Raw genomic sequence first — 13,394 nt, forward strand, 5'->3', positions numbered from 1 at the left:
GGACAATAACTCAATTAAGACTTTTTCCCTCGAGGTGATTTTAGGCCAAGTCAAGGTGGAAGAGATAACTGAGCCTCCTAGATATATCAATTTAAATATCAGTGTTCGTGACCTTGACTTATGCTGTGTTTTCCTTGTGTTCCAGCTTTTTAATCCTTGACAGGAAGAATTATCAGAAAGTTTGTATTTCTTCATTGTTCTTACTGTCTGATCTTGACTAACGTAGGGATATGTCCTTGCTAGCGTTAGCTGTCAACATCACAGACTACAGTCATCTGAAAAAGGAAGCTTCAATTGAAGTATAACCTCGATCAGGTTGAATTATGGACATGTCTATGGGAAGGTTGTTGATTTTTTTAGTCGATGTAGGAGGGTCTAGCCCAATATTGGCAGTGCTATCATTGGTCAGTATAAGAAGGCTAGAGAAACATTAGCCTGCATGTAAGTGTATCTTTTATTTACCAGATATAAATGTCTTGGAGGCTTTCTGCTGAATAAGATCACCTTTCTAGTTTTTTTTCTGATCTCTGGCTGGTTTACTTTAGCTGTCCTGGCTCAAACTTGTCTCCAAGCTGGCTGATTCAATCTGGCTTCTCTTGGCTTCTCACTGATTTGCTCTGCTTGTCCTCATAACTAACTCTGCCAATTCGCTCTAATACTCTGGCTCCTCCCTATTCCTTAGCTTCTACTGCCATCGTTGACCTGCACTACATGAGCTTCGCAGACTGAGCAGAGCTCACAAACTCAACTGTCTTGCATGTACTGCACTGACTGAAACTGATTCCCAACTGTCTACCTCTGCCTGCACTGCTCCGAAATGGCTTCTCTTTCCTGTGCTGTTCTCATGAGAGTTGGGCTTATCCAATCTCAGACTTGTTCTGTCAAATTTTCCCCCTGGTTCATCACTTTATCTACCCCGCATCACTTTCAAGCACAGCTGCTTCCTTCTACAAACTTGCCTTACCTTCACTATTAGGGATTAAAGGAATGTTCTAAGGGCATGCCTGTATTCCAGTCAGAGGGATTCCAGTCCAGGGTGTGGTGTGTGTCTGCAGTCCAGCTGATCACATATGTCTAGAAGGTTGTTGGATAGGATCCCTTGCCAAAAGAGCCATGTTGCTGGATTAGCATTCCTCTACAGCAGCAAATGAGCAACACGCATTGCCTCCAAGGTTTCTGCTGTACATCCTTGGCTGAGGTGAATTCCTTAGCTGGAGACAATGCCTCCTGTAGTAGTACACAGTCTGGCCTTCGGGTTCCTGCCTTGACTTCCCTCAGTGCTGCAGTGTACATCAGATAAACCTTTCCTCACCTAAGCGTCTTTTGTGCACGGCGTTTGTGATAGCAAGAGGAAGAGGACAAGAAAGGGCGCCTTGGCTCAATCTAGCGTAGTTGGAAGTTGGGGCCACCTGAAAAAGGGGAGGCAACAGAAAACAAGTGGGTGCATCCCCTCATAATCCATTCATCACGGGATGATAGCTCCTTCAGGGTCATTAGGTCCACGAAGGCAGGCCCAAGGACAGATTTCCCGAACTCACGCTCCAGAATATTCCATGAATATTCTTGACTTTTGGAATCATGAGCTCCTGAAAAACATAGGTAATATAGATGATTATATAGGTATATATGTAGGTATAATCATATATATATGATTATATAGGTAAGATAGATAATATAGATGAATTGAAGGCAGCTGAAAACCTGGTTGGACGGCCCAGTGGGAAAGCTTCTTACATAGAGTCTCGAAAGGAACGGGCTTTACCCTCTCTGATGTCACGGCAATGTTCAGTCATGTTTCCCCATCCTGGAAAATGAATCCCCATTGAGGGGAAAAAAAAAAAGGAAGAATAAAAGAAAACCCTTGAAATAATCTTCCAATCTAAAACTTGATTTGCTAACCATTCTCAGTGTACAGTTCAGGAGGATTAAAGACACTCTCCTTGTTGTCCATTACTGTCACCACCCATTGCCAGAATGGGACAGACGGTCAAAGTGAAACTCTAACCCATTTAATAATAATTCCCGATTCTTCCTCCCTTGACCCCTAACAACCACCTTTCTATTTTCTCCTCTGTGATTTTGGCTATTTTTAGTATCTCACATGAATTGAATCATACACTTTCCATCTTCTGTGCTGGCTTATTTCACACAGCATAATATCCTTAGGGTCTGTTCATGTTGGAATATATATCACAAGTTACTTCCTTTTAAAGGCTGAATAGTGATCCATTGTGTACATATATATGTGTATATACATACTGTAATATTGCATGGATATATATACATACACCACACACATATATATATATATATATATACACACATCATATACATACACACACACACACACATATATATACACATATACATATATATGTACACACATACATATACATCTCCTCCAGAGAGGCAGACTCTGTAGACCAGGCTAGGCCCAAATTCAAGTACTGGGATTGCAGGTATCCACCTCCAAGTCGACTTGCTCTTATGTATAATTCTTGTGAATAATTCTGATATAAATCAATCTTTATTGTCTCTCTCACACTCTGCTTTTTGAGACAGGATCCCTATGTAGTCTTGGTTGTCCTGGCATTTGCTATTTAGACCAGGCTGGCCTCAAACTCACAGAGATTGTCTTGCCTTTGCCTTCTGAGTACACTGCCATTCCCAGCCTAAATTATTAATTTACTTTATGGGTAGAGTTGCTTTGGCTATGCGTAGGTATGAACTGCTCGTCGGTCTGTGCACCACATGTATGCAGTGTCAGAGGCCATACGATGATGTCTGGGCCCCTGAGACTGGAGTTACAGATGATTGTGAGCCTCCATGTGGGTGCTGGGAATTGAACCCAGGTTCTCTGGCAGAATAGTAAGTGCTGTGAACCATCGAGCCGTCACTCTGGCCCCTCAGTTCTTCTCAGCATACAACTGGAAGTAGAATTACTGAGATATATGGCAATCTTGTTTATTTTTTTTTTAAAGATGTGCCTTCTCTTTTTTTAAGATTTATTTATTTATTATCTATAAGTGCACTGTAGCACACACCAGAAGACACACCAGAAGGAGGCATCAGATCCCATTACAGATGGTTGTGAGCCACCATGTGGTTGCCGGGAATTGAACTCAGGACCTTTGGAAGAGCAGTCAGTGCTCTTAACTGCTGAGCCATCTCTCCAGCCCTTTATTTTTATTTTTTGGGACAGTGTTTTGGTAGACCAGGCTCTCTTTGAATTTGCAGAAATCCTGCTTTCATCTCCGGAGTGCTGGGATTACAGGTAGAAGACAACACACCCGGCTTATTTTGGCTTTATGAAGAAATGCCAAATTGTCTTATGCAGCGTCTGCAGTCTTTACATTTCTGCCGACAGCACACAAGACTCCAACCTCGCTGGGCTTTCCTTTTCTCTGAAGTCGGGTCCCTTGGCCCAGGTTGGTCTCCAGCACACAGTCTCCCTGATTCGACTGGGAATTATAGGAGCGCATTGCCGTAGGTGGATTTGGTTCTTTAAAGAGCCATCTTGCTGGGCTTGAAATGGGACCTCATTGTGGTTTTTATGTCTCTTTCTTCACGCAGGAGTGTGCTTTACCATTGCAATATTGGTTCAGGATTTACCACTTCCAGAGTGAGCGAGATGTTGGTCTGAATGGGGTTGGTGTAGTTGCTACTTGCATGATGCTTGTTCTGTCAAACACACCAGAATCCACTCCATGCTAGCCCTAGTCTGAAAACTAATGGCGAAAGTGGTGCCCCTCCCAGTACAGAGCAGGGAGTGACCCTATAAAGGGGGTGCCTGATTTGGGGCCTGGGGAATGTTACTGCACACAGAGAGAGCTGGGGGCGGGGGGATAACTACATCCAAGAAAGCACAGGAAATAAGTAATTCCACACCAGCAAAAGCAAGGAAAGAACACACACACACACACTCCTCCCACATCAAAATAACAGGAAATAACAATCATTGGTCATTAATATCTCTCAGCATCAATTGACTCAATTCCCCAATACAAAGACACAGGGTAACAGAATTGATGTGAGAACAGGATCCATCATTCTACTGCACACAAGAAACATACTTTCTCAATAAAGATAGGTAGACATTACCTCAGAGTGAAGGACTGGAAAAAAGTTTCCTAAGCAAATGGACCCAAGAAGCAAGCTGGAATAGTCATTCTAATATCTAATAAAATAGACTTTCACCAAAATTAACCAAAAGAGCCAGGGAAGGACACTTTATACTCATCAGAAGAAAAATCTACCAAGATGGTATCTTAATTCTTAACATTTCTGCCCCAAACATATTTGTAAAAGAAACTTTCCTAAAGCTTAAATCACACATTGAACTCCACACATTAGTAGTGGGAGACTTCAACACCTCACCAATTAACAGGTCATCCAGTCACAAACTAAGAGAAATAATGAAACTAAGAGACATGATGAATGAGATAAACCTAACAGACATCTACAGAATATTTCACCCAAACACAAAATAATATACCTCTTCTCAGCACCTCACGGGATTCTTCTCTAAAATTGATTGTATAGTTGGTCATAAAGCAAGCCTCAACAGATACAAGAAAATTGAAATAATGGTTTGATTCTTATCAGATCATCATGGATTAATGCTGGACTTCAACATCAGAAACACCAGGAAGCCTACACACTCATAGAAACTGAGCAACTCTCTACTTAATGATCTCTGGGTCAGGGAAAAAAAATAAAGAAATTTAAGCTTTCTAGAATTCAATGAAAATGAAGGCACATCATACCCAAATTTATGGGACACAATGAAAACCTTGCTAAGTGGGAAGTTGGTAGCACTAAGTGCCTTCATAAAGAAATTAGAAAATTCTTATACCAGCAACTTAAAACTTCACCAGAAACAAAAAGAAGTAAGCGTTCTGAAGAGGAATACATAAGGGCAGGACATAATCAAAATCAGGGCTGAAATCAATCAGTTAGAAACAAAAGAAAATAATTCAAAGAATCAATGAGACCAAGAGATGGTTCTTTGAGAAAATCGACAAGAGAGATAAATCCTTAGCCAAGCTAACCAAAAGACAGAGAGATAGTATCCAAATAGATAAAATCAGAAATGAAACAGGAGACATAACAACAGATCCTGAGGAAATTCAAAGAATCATTAGGTCTTACTTCAAAAGCTTGTACTCCACAAAATTGGAAAATCATAATAAAATGGATAGTTTTCTAGACAGACACCAAAGTTAGGTCCAGATCAGGTAAACTATTTAAGCAGCTCTGTAACCCCCAAAGAAAGAGAACCAGTCATTAAAAGTCTCCCAACCCAAAAAAGCCCAGTGCCAGATGGTTTTAGTGCAGAATTCTACCAGACTTTCAAAGAAGAACCAATGCCCATACTCCTCAACACTGACAAACTCATTCTATGAGGCCACAGTCACCCTGAGACCTAAAGCACACAAAGACTCAATGAAGAAAGAGAACTTCAGGCAGATTTTTTAAATGAATATTGATGCAAAACTACTCAATAAAGTCTTGCAAACTGAATCCAGGAACACATCAAAGACATCATTCATCATGATCAAGTTGGCTTCATTCCAGGGATGCAGGGATGGTTCAATATATGAAAATCCATCAATGTAATCCACCATATAAACAAATTGAAAGAAAAAAAAATCACATAATCATCTCATTTGATGCTGAGAAAGCCTTTGAGAAAATCCTGTACCCCTTCATGTTAAAAAGTCTTAAGAGAAGTCAGAGATATTGGACACATAATCAAACACAATCAAAGCGACACACAGCAAACCAATAGTCAACATCATACTGAATGGGGAGAAACTTAAAACATGCCCACTGAAATCAGGGACAAGACAGAGCTTCCCACTCTCTCCCTATCTATTAAATGAAACTTGAAATTCTGGCCAGAGCAGTAAGACAAGTAAGGATATCAAGGGGATGCGAACTGGGAAAGCAATAGTCAAAGTATCTTTTGAATAATATGAAAGTGTACCTCAAAAATTCTACCAGGGAACTCCTAGAGCTGATAAAGTTCCAGCAAACTGTCTGGATACAAAATTAACTCAAAGAAATCAGTAGCCCGCCTTTATACAAATGATAAATTGGCCAAGAAAGGACTTAGGGAAACAACATCCATCTTGCTGTGATTCTAACCAAGAAAGTAAGAGGTCGCTATGACAAGAACTTCAAGTCCCCGAAGAACGAAATTGGAAAAGATATCAGAGGATGGAAAGATCTCCCATGCTCATGAATAGGCAGGATTAACATAGTGAAAATGGCCATCTTATCAAAAGCAATCTACAGATTCAATGCAATCCCCATCAAAATTCCAACGCAGTTTTTATAGACCTTGAAAGAGCAATTCTCAACTTTATATTGAAAAACAATAAACCCAGAAGAGTCAAAACAATCCTGAACAATAAAAACTATGGGAGGAGTCGCCATCTTTGACCTCAAGCTGTACTACAAACCAATAGTGATAAAAACTGCCTGGTATCGGTACAGAAACATATCCAGTGATCAATAGAATTCAATCAAAGACCTAGAAATAAATACACCTATGGACACTTGATTTTTGATAAAGAGGCCAAAGCCATCCAATGGAAAAATGAAAGCATCTTCAACAAATGGTGCTGGACTAACTGGATGTCTACCTGTAGAAGAAAGAAAATATATCCATATTTATCACTCTGCAAAAACTACCAGTCTAAATGGATTAAAGACCTCAGAATAAAACTGGACACATGAAATCTCATAGAAGAGAAAGAGGGAAACACTCTTTTTTTTTTTTTTTTTCTTTTTTTCGGAGCTGGGGACCAAACCCAGGGCCTTGCGGTTGCTAGGCAAGCGCTCTACCACTGAGCTAAATCCCCAACCCCGAGGGAAACACTCTTGAATGCATAGGCACAGGAGACAATTTTCTGAACAGAACTCCAATGGCTCAGGTTCTCAATTGATTATCGGCACCTCATGAAACTGCGAAGCTTCTGTAAGGCAAAGTGTTGTAAAAATATAAAAAATAAAAAAAAAATGTGAGGTTGCCTTTTATCTCACTAGGTCCACACCACAGTGTCCTAAATCGTCTGCTGGATATCTTAATTCTCAGTCAGCAAAGCGTCTCACCCACTCTGCTCCATCCCATATCACATTGCCAAAGGCCTCTCTCTGAGCCTGGTAGCAATCTCTCTACCTATCTAGTTCCCAAGGCAGGTTTCCATGCCAGAAACACACATCCCAACTCTGTGGCAGCCCAGCCCAGCCGCCACACACATTCTTACACTTAAATTGCTACATGAAAGAACACACAACACAATAACCTTTGGCCAAATGATAAGATATAATTGCCCACCTAAACATACAAAGCCCAGTACACATCCATTCCTTAAGAACATTAATAACAACCTGTAAATACACAGAGTGGAATCTTAACATCAGCTTCCATTTTCTCTCTGCCGTGACTGCCCTCTCTCTCTCCTTCCTGTCTCTTCCTCTTTCCGTCCCAGTCTCCTCCTCTTCCTTCAAACTTTTCTCCCACCCACCCTTCCTTCTCGTCCAATGACAGACCTCCTTCTATCTTGTATCTGCCTCACCTGTGACATCATCCCACAGCAAAGGACACTGTCAATAAGACAAAACACCAACTTACTGATTGGGAAAGAATATTTACCAGAATATTTACATCTGAGAAAGAGCTAATATCCAAAATTTACAAAGAACCCAAAAAGTTAGACTCCAACAGCCCAAATGAAAATGGGCCACAGAAAGCATTCTCGACAGAGGAATCTCAAATGGCCGAGGAGTACTTAGATGTTCAAAGTCCTTAGTCATCAGGGAAATGCAAATCAAAACAGTTCTGGGATTCCAATAGCACATGTTGGTGAGGACATGGAGCAAGGGGAACACTCTTCCACTGCTGGTGGGAGTGCAAACTTGTACACCCATTCTGGAAATCAATTTGGTTGTTTCTAAGAAAACTGGGAATAGAGCTACCTTAAGACGCAGCTTTACCACTCCTGGACACATACCCAAAAGATGCTCCACAAAGACACTTGGTCAGCTATGTTCATAGTCGCTTTATTTGTAATATCCAAAAACTGGAAACAACCTATATGTCCCTCAACTGAAGAATGGATAAAGAAAATGTGGTACATCTACATAATGGAATACTATTCAGCTATGAAAAGCACAGACATAATGAATTTTGTAGGCAAATGGATGGATCTTGAGAATACCGTCCTGAGTTAGGTAACCCAGTCCTAAAAGAAATACATGGTATGTACTCACTTATAAGTGGCTATTAGCCATAAAACACAAGTACCATGTACACTCCACAGACCCAAGGAGGCTGGACAGGAAGGAAAGCACAAGCAAGGCTTGGAAGGGGAAATTGAATGGTCATGGAGGGCAGATGGAGGGAGAGAACTGGGTGGGAGAGGGAATCAGGAGGGGAATGAGAGGATTTGGGGTTGGGAAGAGACCTGGGATAGGAGAGGCACCCAGGAATCAATGGGATTGCTCCCAGCTGTGACATACAGCATTGGGGATATGGAGCCTGAGAGGCTGCCTTCTATGGCCAGTCAGTAACCGAAGAGTGATAGGAATACCCACCCACCCACAAAAGTTTCAATCCAGAATTTACATTATCTATAAGAAAAACAGGGATTAGGGATGGAGAAGAGACTGAGGGAACAGCCGACCAATAACCAGCCCAACTTGAGACTCATCCCACGGACAAGCACCAATCCCTGACCTTATTAATGATATTCTGTTATCTTGCAGACAGCAGCATGGCTGTCCTATGAGAGACTCCACCCAGCAGCCGACTCAGGCAGATACAGACACCCACAACCAAACAGTGAATGGGGCTTGGGGATGCTTATGGAAGAACAGGAGGAAGGATTGCAGCCTGGATTGGAACTCCACAGGAAGACCATCAGAATCAATTAACCTGGACCCTTGGGGCTCTCAGAGACTGAACCACAACCCAAAGAACACATAACAGCTGGACCTACGCCTACCGCCACACATATGCAGTAGATGTGCAGCTTGGTCTTCACGTGGGTCCTGAATAACTGGAGTGGGGGCTGTCCTAAAAGCTGTTGCCTATATATGGAATATGTTCTTCTAACTGGGCTGCCTTGTCTGGCTTCAGTGGGAGAAAATGCACCCAGCCTAGCAGAGACTTGATGTGCTAGAGTTGGGGGAAACCCTAGAGGGCCCCCACTTACTCAGGGGAGGAGTGTGGGGGAAGGGTTGTGGGAGGTGGGTGACTGGGAGGAAAGCAGTGCTGGGGATGAAAACAAATGAACAAAAACAAACAAACACACAAACAAACAAACAAACAAACAATCTATCACTGAATGTAACTTAGGTACCAGAGCGCTTGCACATCATGCTGGGCTCAGTCCCCAGCACTGTGTATCACTTGTAATTCCAGCACTAGGGAAATAGAGACAGGAGGACCAGAGCTGCGGGTTTCCTTTGCCTAAATAGCAAGCTCGGCTTCTGAGATCCCAGAGATTCTGCCTCAACTAAGCAAAGAAAAATCAGTTATAGTTTGTGGCTTATCTTTTCAGTTAAAGACATCTTGCCTGTGTTAAAGCCTGTGTAACTGTCTAACCGTTTTAGGTTGCTAATGTTGCTACACGGAAACCTTCTCATGCCCGAGTTGACTGCATATTCTGTGCTTTGAAGCTCCTGGGAGCCAATCATAATAAAGGTCAGTTAGAACTGCTTTTACAGCAGCGAGCCACAGTGATCCTGGACCTGAGCCAATGGCCCGGCAGCACTTCCTGCACCTGTGTATGAGCTTTTACGTTTTTTGGTTTTTTTTTTGTTTTTTTGTTTTTTTGTTTTTGCTTTTGTAAGCTTCTCCTGGGATGGACCCCAACATAAGAGAGACGCCTGCGCCAATATAAGAAGTTATTTGAAGTAAGACTTCCGTTTCGAGTAGGGATTGAATAGTTTTAAGTTCCTAAGAACTCCCTGGGAGTTGACGTTCTACATGGCAGAAAGAGATATATGTACATGTGTAACCGATATCCTGGTTGGTGAGTTCAGACATGGGTATTAGGCGATGTGAGTTGTTCCACCAGAGATGAATACCCCAGCCAATGGGAACAGGAAAAGTGTACAACAGAGAGAGACATGTTCCTAAGGAGATCCCCTATCCCTAAATCCTGATTGGTGGAACAATTTGGCACACATGTTTGTGGATTTCAGACTTAAAAGCTCTGTAGCGCTCAAGGTTGCAGTCACCTTCTGAGTCTGGTCTTTGGCCCTGATCAATCAGTACTGGGGCAAATGCTCAATAAATTATCCTTGTCTGACTGAGGTCAGTGTTTGTGTAGTTTGTCTGCCGATTCCTGGACCCCAAATGTATTTTTTTTTATTATTTTATTAGCTTTTTGTTATTGTGACAAATACCCAAGAAAACATCAACTTAAAGGAGAAAATACTTATTTTGGCTCAGATTCTCATCCATGGTGTACTGGTTTTGTTACTATGGGCTTGGCACAAGGCTGAACATCATGGCAGGGAGCCTATAAAACAGAAAGGGGCCGGGGCTGGGGATTTAGCTCAGTGGTAGAGCACTTACCTAGGAAGCGTAAGGCCCTGGGTTCGGTCCCCAGCTCCGAAAAAAAGAACCAAAAAAAAAAAAAAAAAAACCAGAAAGGGGCCAGGGATAACATACATCACTCAAAGGTATACTTCTAGTCACCTACTTCCTTTAACAAGACTCCAAGTCCTAACATTTCACTAGCTTCCAATAGTGACAGGGAACCATGCATCAATCAATATTAAACCACTCATTGAGTCAAGAGTCTTCATGATCCAACATCCCGAAAGGTGAGCTCTGAACACTGCTCACTTCCTGAGCCTTCTGGGGATACTTAGTGTCCACACACAACGCCCATCACTATCTTTTGTCAACCTTAAGAGGTTCTCCCCTATTCTCAGATTCATAAGGGTATTTCACGTTTTCTCCAAAAGTTTTCAACTTCACAGTTTGCTTCACATTTAGATGTTTGATCTGCCTGGGACCTGGTATTGAGCAAAGCGTTTCCTTTTATATGGATAACCAATTGTCCTAGTATTTTCTACTTGCTTCGTTTCCTTGCTGACTTGTACAATTCTGTTACACATGAAATTTACAGTTATGCAGAAGTCTGTTTCCTAGAGACCTCCCTCCCCTTTCCAGTGTCTAACCATGTAACTCTGACTACCCTGAAACTCACACAGACCCATATGCCCCTCTGCCTTCCCAGTGCCACCGTTAAAGGTATGTTCTACAATGCTCCATCTCGCCTTTTACTTTCTATGTGGCCCCGGCTGGCTCAAATTCACAATTCACCTGCCTTTACCTCCTAAGTGCCGGGTTGATGGAAGTACGATACTCTACCATGCTTTTCCTACACTATAATTTTACTTGTGCGTGTATGTGTATATGTATGTGTGTTGTGTATATGTGCAAGTGTGAGTGCCCATTCTCACCTAGAAGTCATAAGACAGCTTCGGGCATCCTGTTTTACTCGGGTCTTATTGTCTTAAATTAAGGTCTCTCCTTGCCTGTGCAGCTTGCCTGGTTGCCCCCAGGTTCAAGAGATTCTTCCGTTTCTGTTCCACACAGCCCTAGCCTCGCAGTGAAAGCGCAGCCACACCTGGGTTTTTCCATGGTGTGGAGGATTCGAACTCAAATCCTCATGTTTGATCTGCATGCGCTCTTAACCACTGAACCATCTTCCCAGCGCCTAGGCTATTAATTCTACAGAACCGGTCTATTACTCCTTCTGTGTGTCAATAAGTCCAGCCTTACGGCAGTGTTCACAGTAGCTAACTAGGTAGTTGCATGGTGGGCAATCTATTTTGCCTTCTGTTTAAGTCTCTTAATGAGTAACCATAAACAAACCCTGGGGGACTCTAAAGGTGGGGAGGCACTCAACAGAGTAGTCCTTATATTACGATACTAAAATAGATAAAATAGAAAAATAAAACGACTAATGCCCCCGGAGCTTCACTTTTATTTATAAAAACTGATTAACATATCATTTTGACATCCCTTGTCACTTTGGAAACTCCTTAGAAGCCATGCAGCTGTGATAGAGAAGACAGCCAAAGGTATCGTTCATTCAGAACGTGGAGGACTCATGCACCAGCTAAGTGACACCACAGCTTAGAATTGGGGTTGAACAGAAGCAGGCTACGATGACCTTCACGATGTTTTCTGGCACGTGGAACCGCCGCATAGATTTGGAAGTTCTTGACTTTGAACCTCTGGTTGCCAGAGAATACAGCGCGACCAGCCACCCCGACCCAGCTGCCCAGCCCTGGTGACTCAGGACGGCAGAGAAGATTCCAGACCCGGTATCAGAAGCCGGGAAAGGATGGGGCAGCACGGGATGCGTGCGGGCACGGTGAGCAGCCTGCACCCCCGGGCATCAGCGGTGCTTCTGGGAAACGTAGTCTTTTGCGGTGTGCGGCGCCGGGGGCTGCCGGATGAGGGACTACGATTCCCTTCGGTCTTGCGCAAGCTTTGTGCATCGCGCTTGCGCATTGTGGGGGATTATGCCGCTATAAAGGCTTGTTTTGCTCCGGGTCCGATGTTCGCGAGCGTGCCCGGGCTGTTTGCTTTCGTGTGGGGAGGCTGGGATGCAGGTAGGTAGCGGTTCTTGCCTTTTCCATGCAGTGTCGGATGCTGTCACAGGCTCACTCCTTTGGGCTCTCCGAGGCGTGTTGGGAGATGGGAAACCTTGGACCGGAGAAACGGGGCCTGTCTCGCCCTGATCTGCGCCGTTCCGGGCTTGTTGGCGAACTCGCGGGCTGTGCCCGGGGTCTAGGTGTTAGAAAGCCGGAGGGGAGGTTTAATGGGTGGTCGCGGCAGGCTCCACTCTCGGCGCGGCCACCAGGGGGAGCTGCGTTCGCTCTGGGTGGGTCGTGGAGCCTGTGCTCGCCAGGCCGGGGCTGGCGTGGGAACGCCCTAGGGCCGGGTGGCGGAGCTGTCCAGAGAGAAGCCCCAACCTCCCTCTGGTACTGGAGGCTGACTGTCAGCCACCCACTACGTAAGTAATTTTCTACGATTTTTTGTTTGTTTGTTTGTTTTTGTTTTGCGACGTATGTGGAGGTACGTGGCATCAGCACGCACAGCGAAGCTGAGGCAGAGCCAGGATGGGAGCCCAGATCTCCTGTCACCGGTGTCCTTTTCAGTGCTGACACGCAGAGCAGCTAGTGGCTTTGTGTTTATAACACCTGGATCTGGTGTTTTCATACAGATGTGGAAGTTCGATACAGACGGGCATAGGAATGACCTGGGAAGTTTGAGTTCCGAAGGGAGAAATGGATAGGTTTTACTGGGGTCTCTGGAGTAAGTGACAGATGAGGGAGTTTGGAGGGAAAGGTGG

The 13,394-nt window shown here is 43.6% G+C and overlaps 1 protein-coding gene and 1 long non-coding RNA gene across 14 annotated transcripts in view; one reads left to right on the top strand and one right to left on the bottom strand.

Annotated features, from left to right (window-relative positions):
* Nucleotides 1-436: 436 nt before the first annotated feature.
* On the bottom strand, nucleotides 437-7,456 carry LOC102547398 (uncharacterized). Its single transcript, XR_015633686.1, has 4 exons — nucleotides 7,399-7,456; nucleotides 1,702-1,804; nucleotides 1,539-1,586; nucleotides 437-1,409 (listed from the first exon to the last, which is right to left on the bottom strand). It is a non-coding gene; the product is annotated as an uncharacterized LOC102547398 (long non-coding RNA).
* Nucleotides 7,457-12,546: 5,090 nt separating this feature from the next.
* Abcc5 (ATP binding cassette subfamily C member 5) overlaps nucleotides 12,547-13,394 on the top strand; it is a 94,217-nt gene continuing 93,369 nt past the window's right edge. For 9 of the 13 annotated variants that reach the window (NM_053924.2, NM_001433829.1, NM_001433825.1 and 6 more), the window contains 1 exon segment: nucleotides 12,547-12,651. The gene's annotated coding sequence lies outside the window, so the exon portion shown is untranslated. 13 annotated transcript variants of the gene reach the window in all.

Source organism: Rattus norvegicus, chromosome 11, assembly GCF_021556685.1.
Source record: "Rattus norvegicus strain SHRSP/BbbUtx chromosome 11, alternate assembly SHRSP_T2T, whole genome shotgun sequence".
Taxonomy (NCBI): Eukaryota; Metazoa; Chordata; class Mammalia; order Rodentia; family Muridae; genus Rattus; species Rattus norvegicus.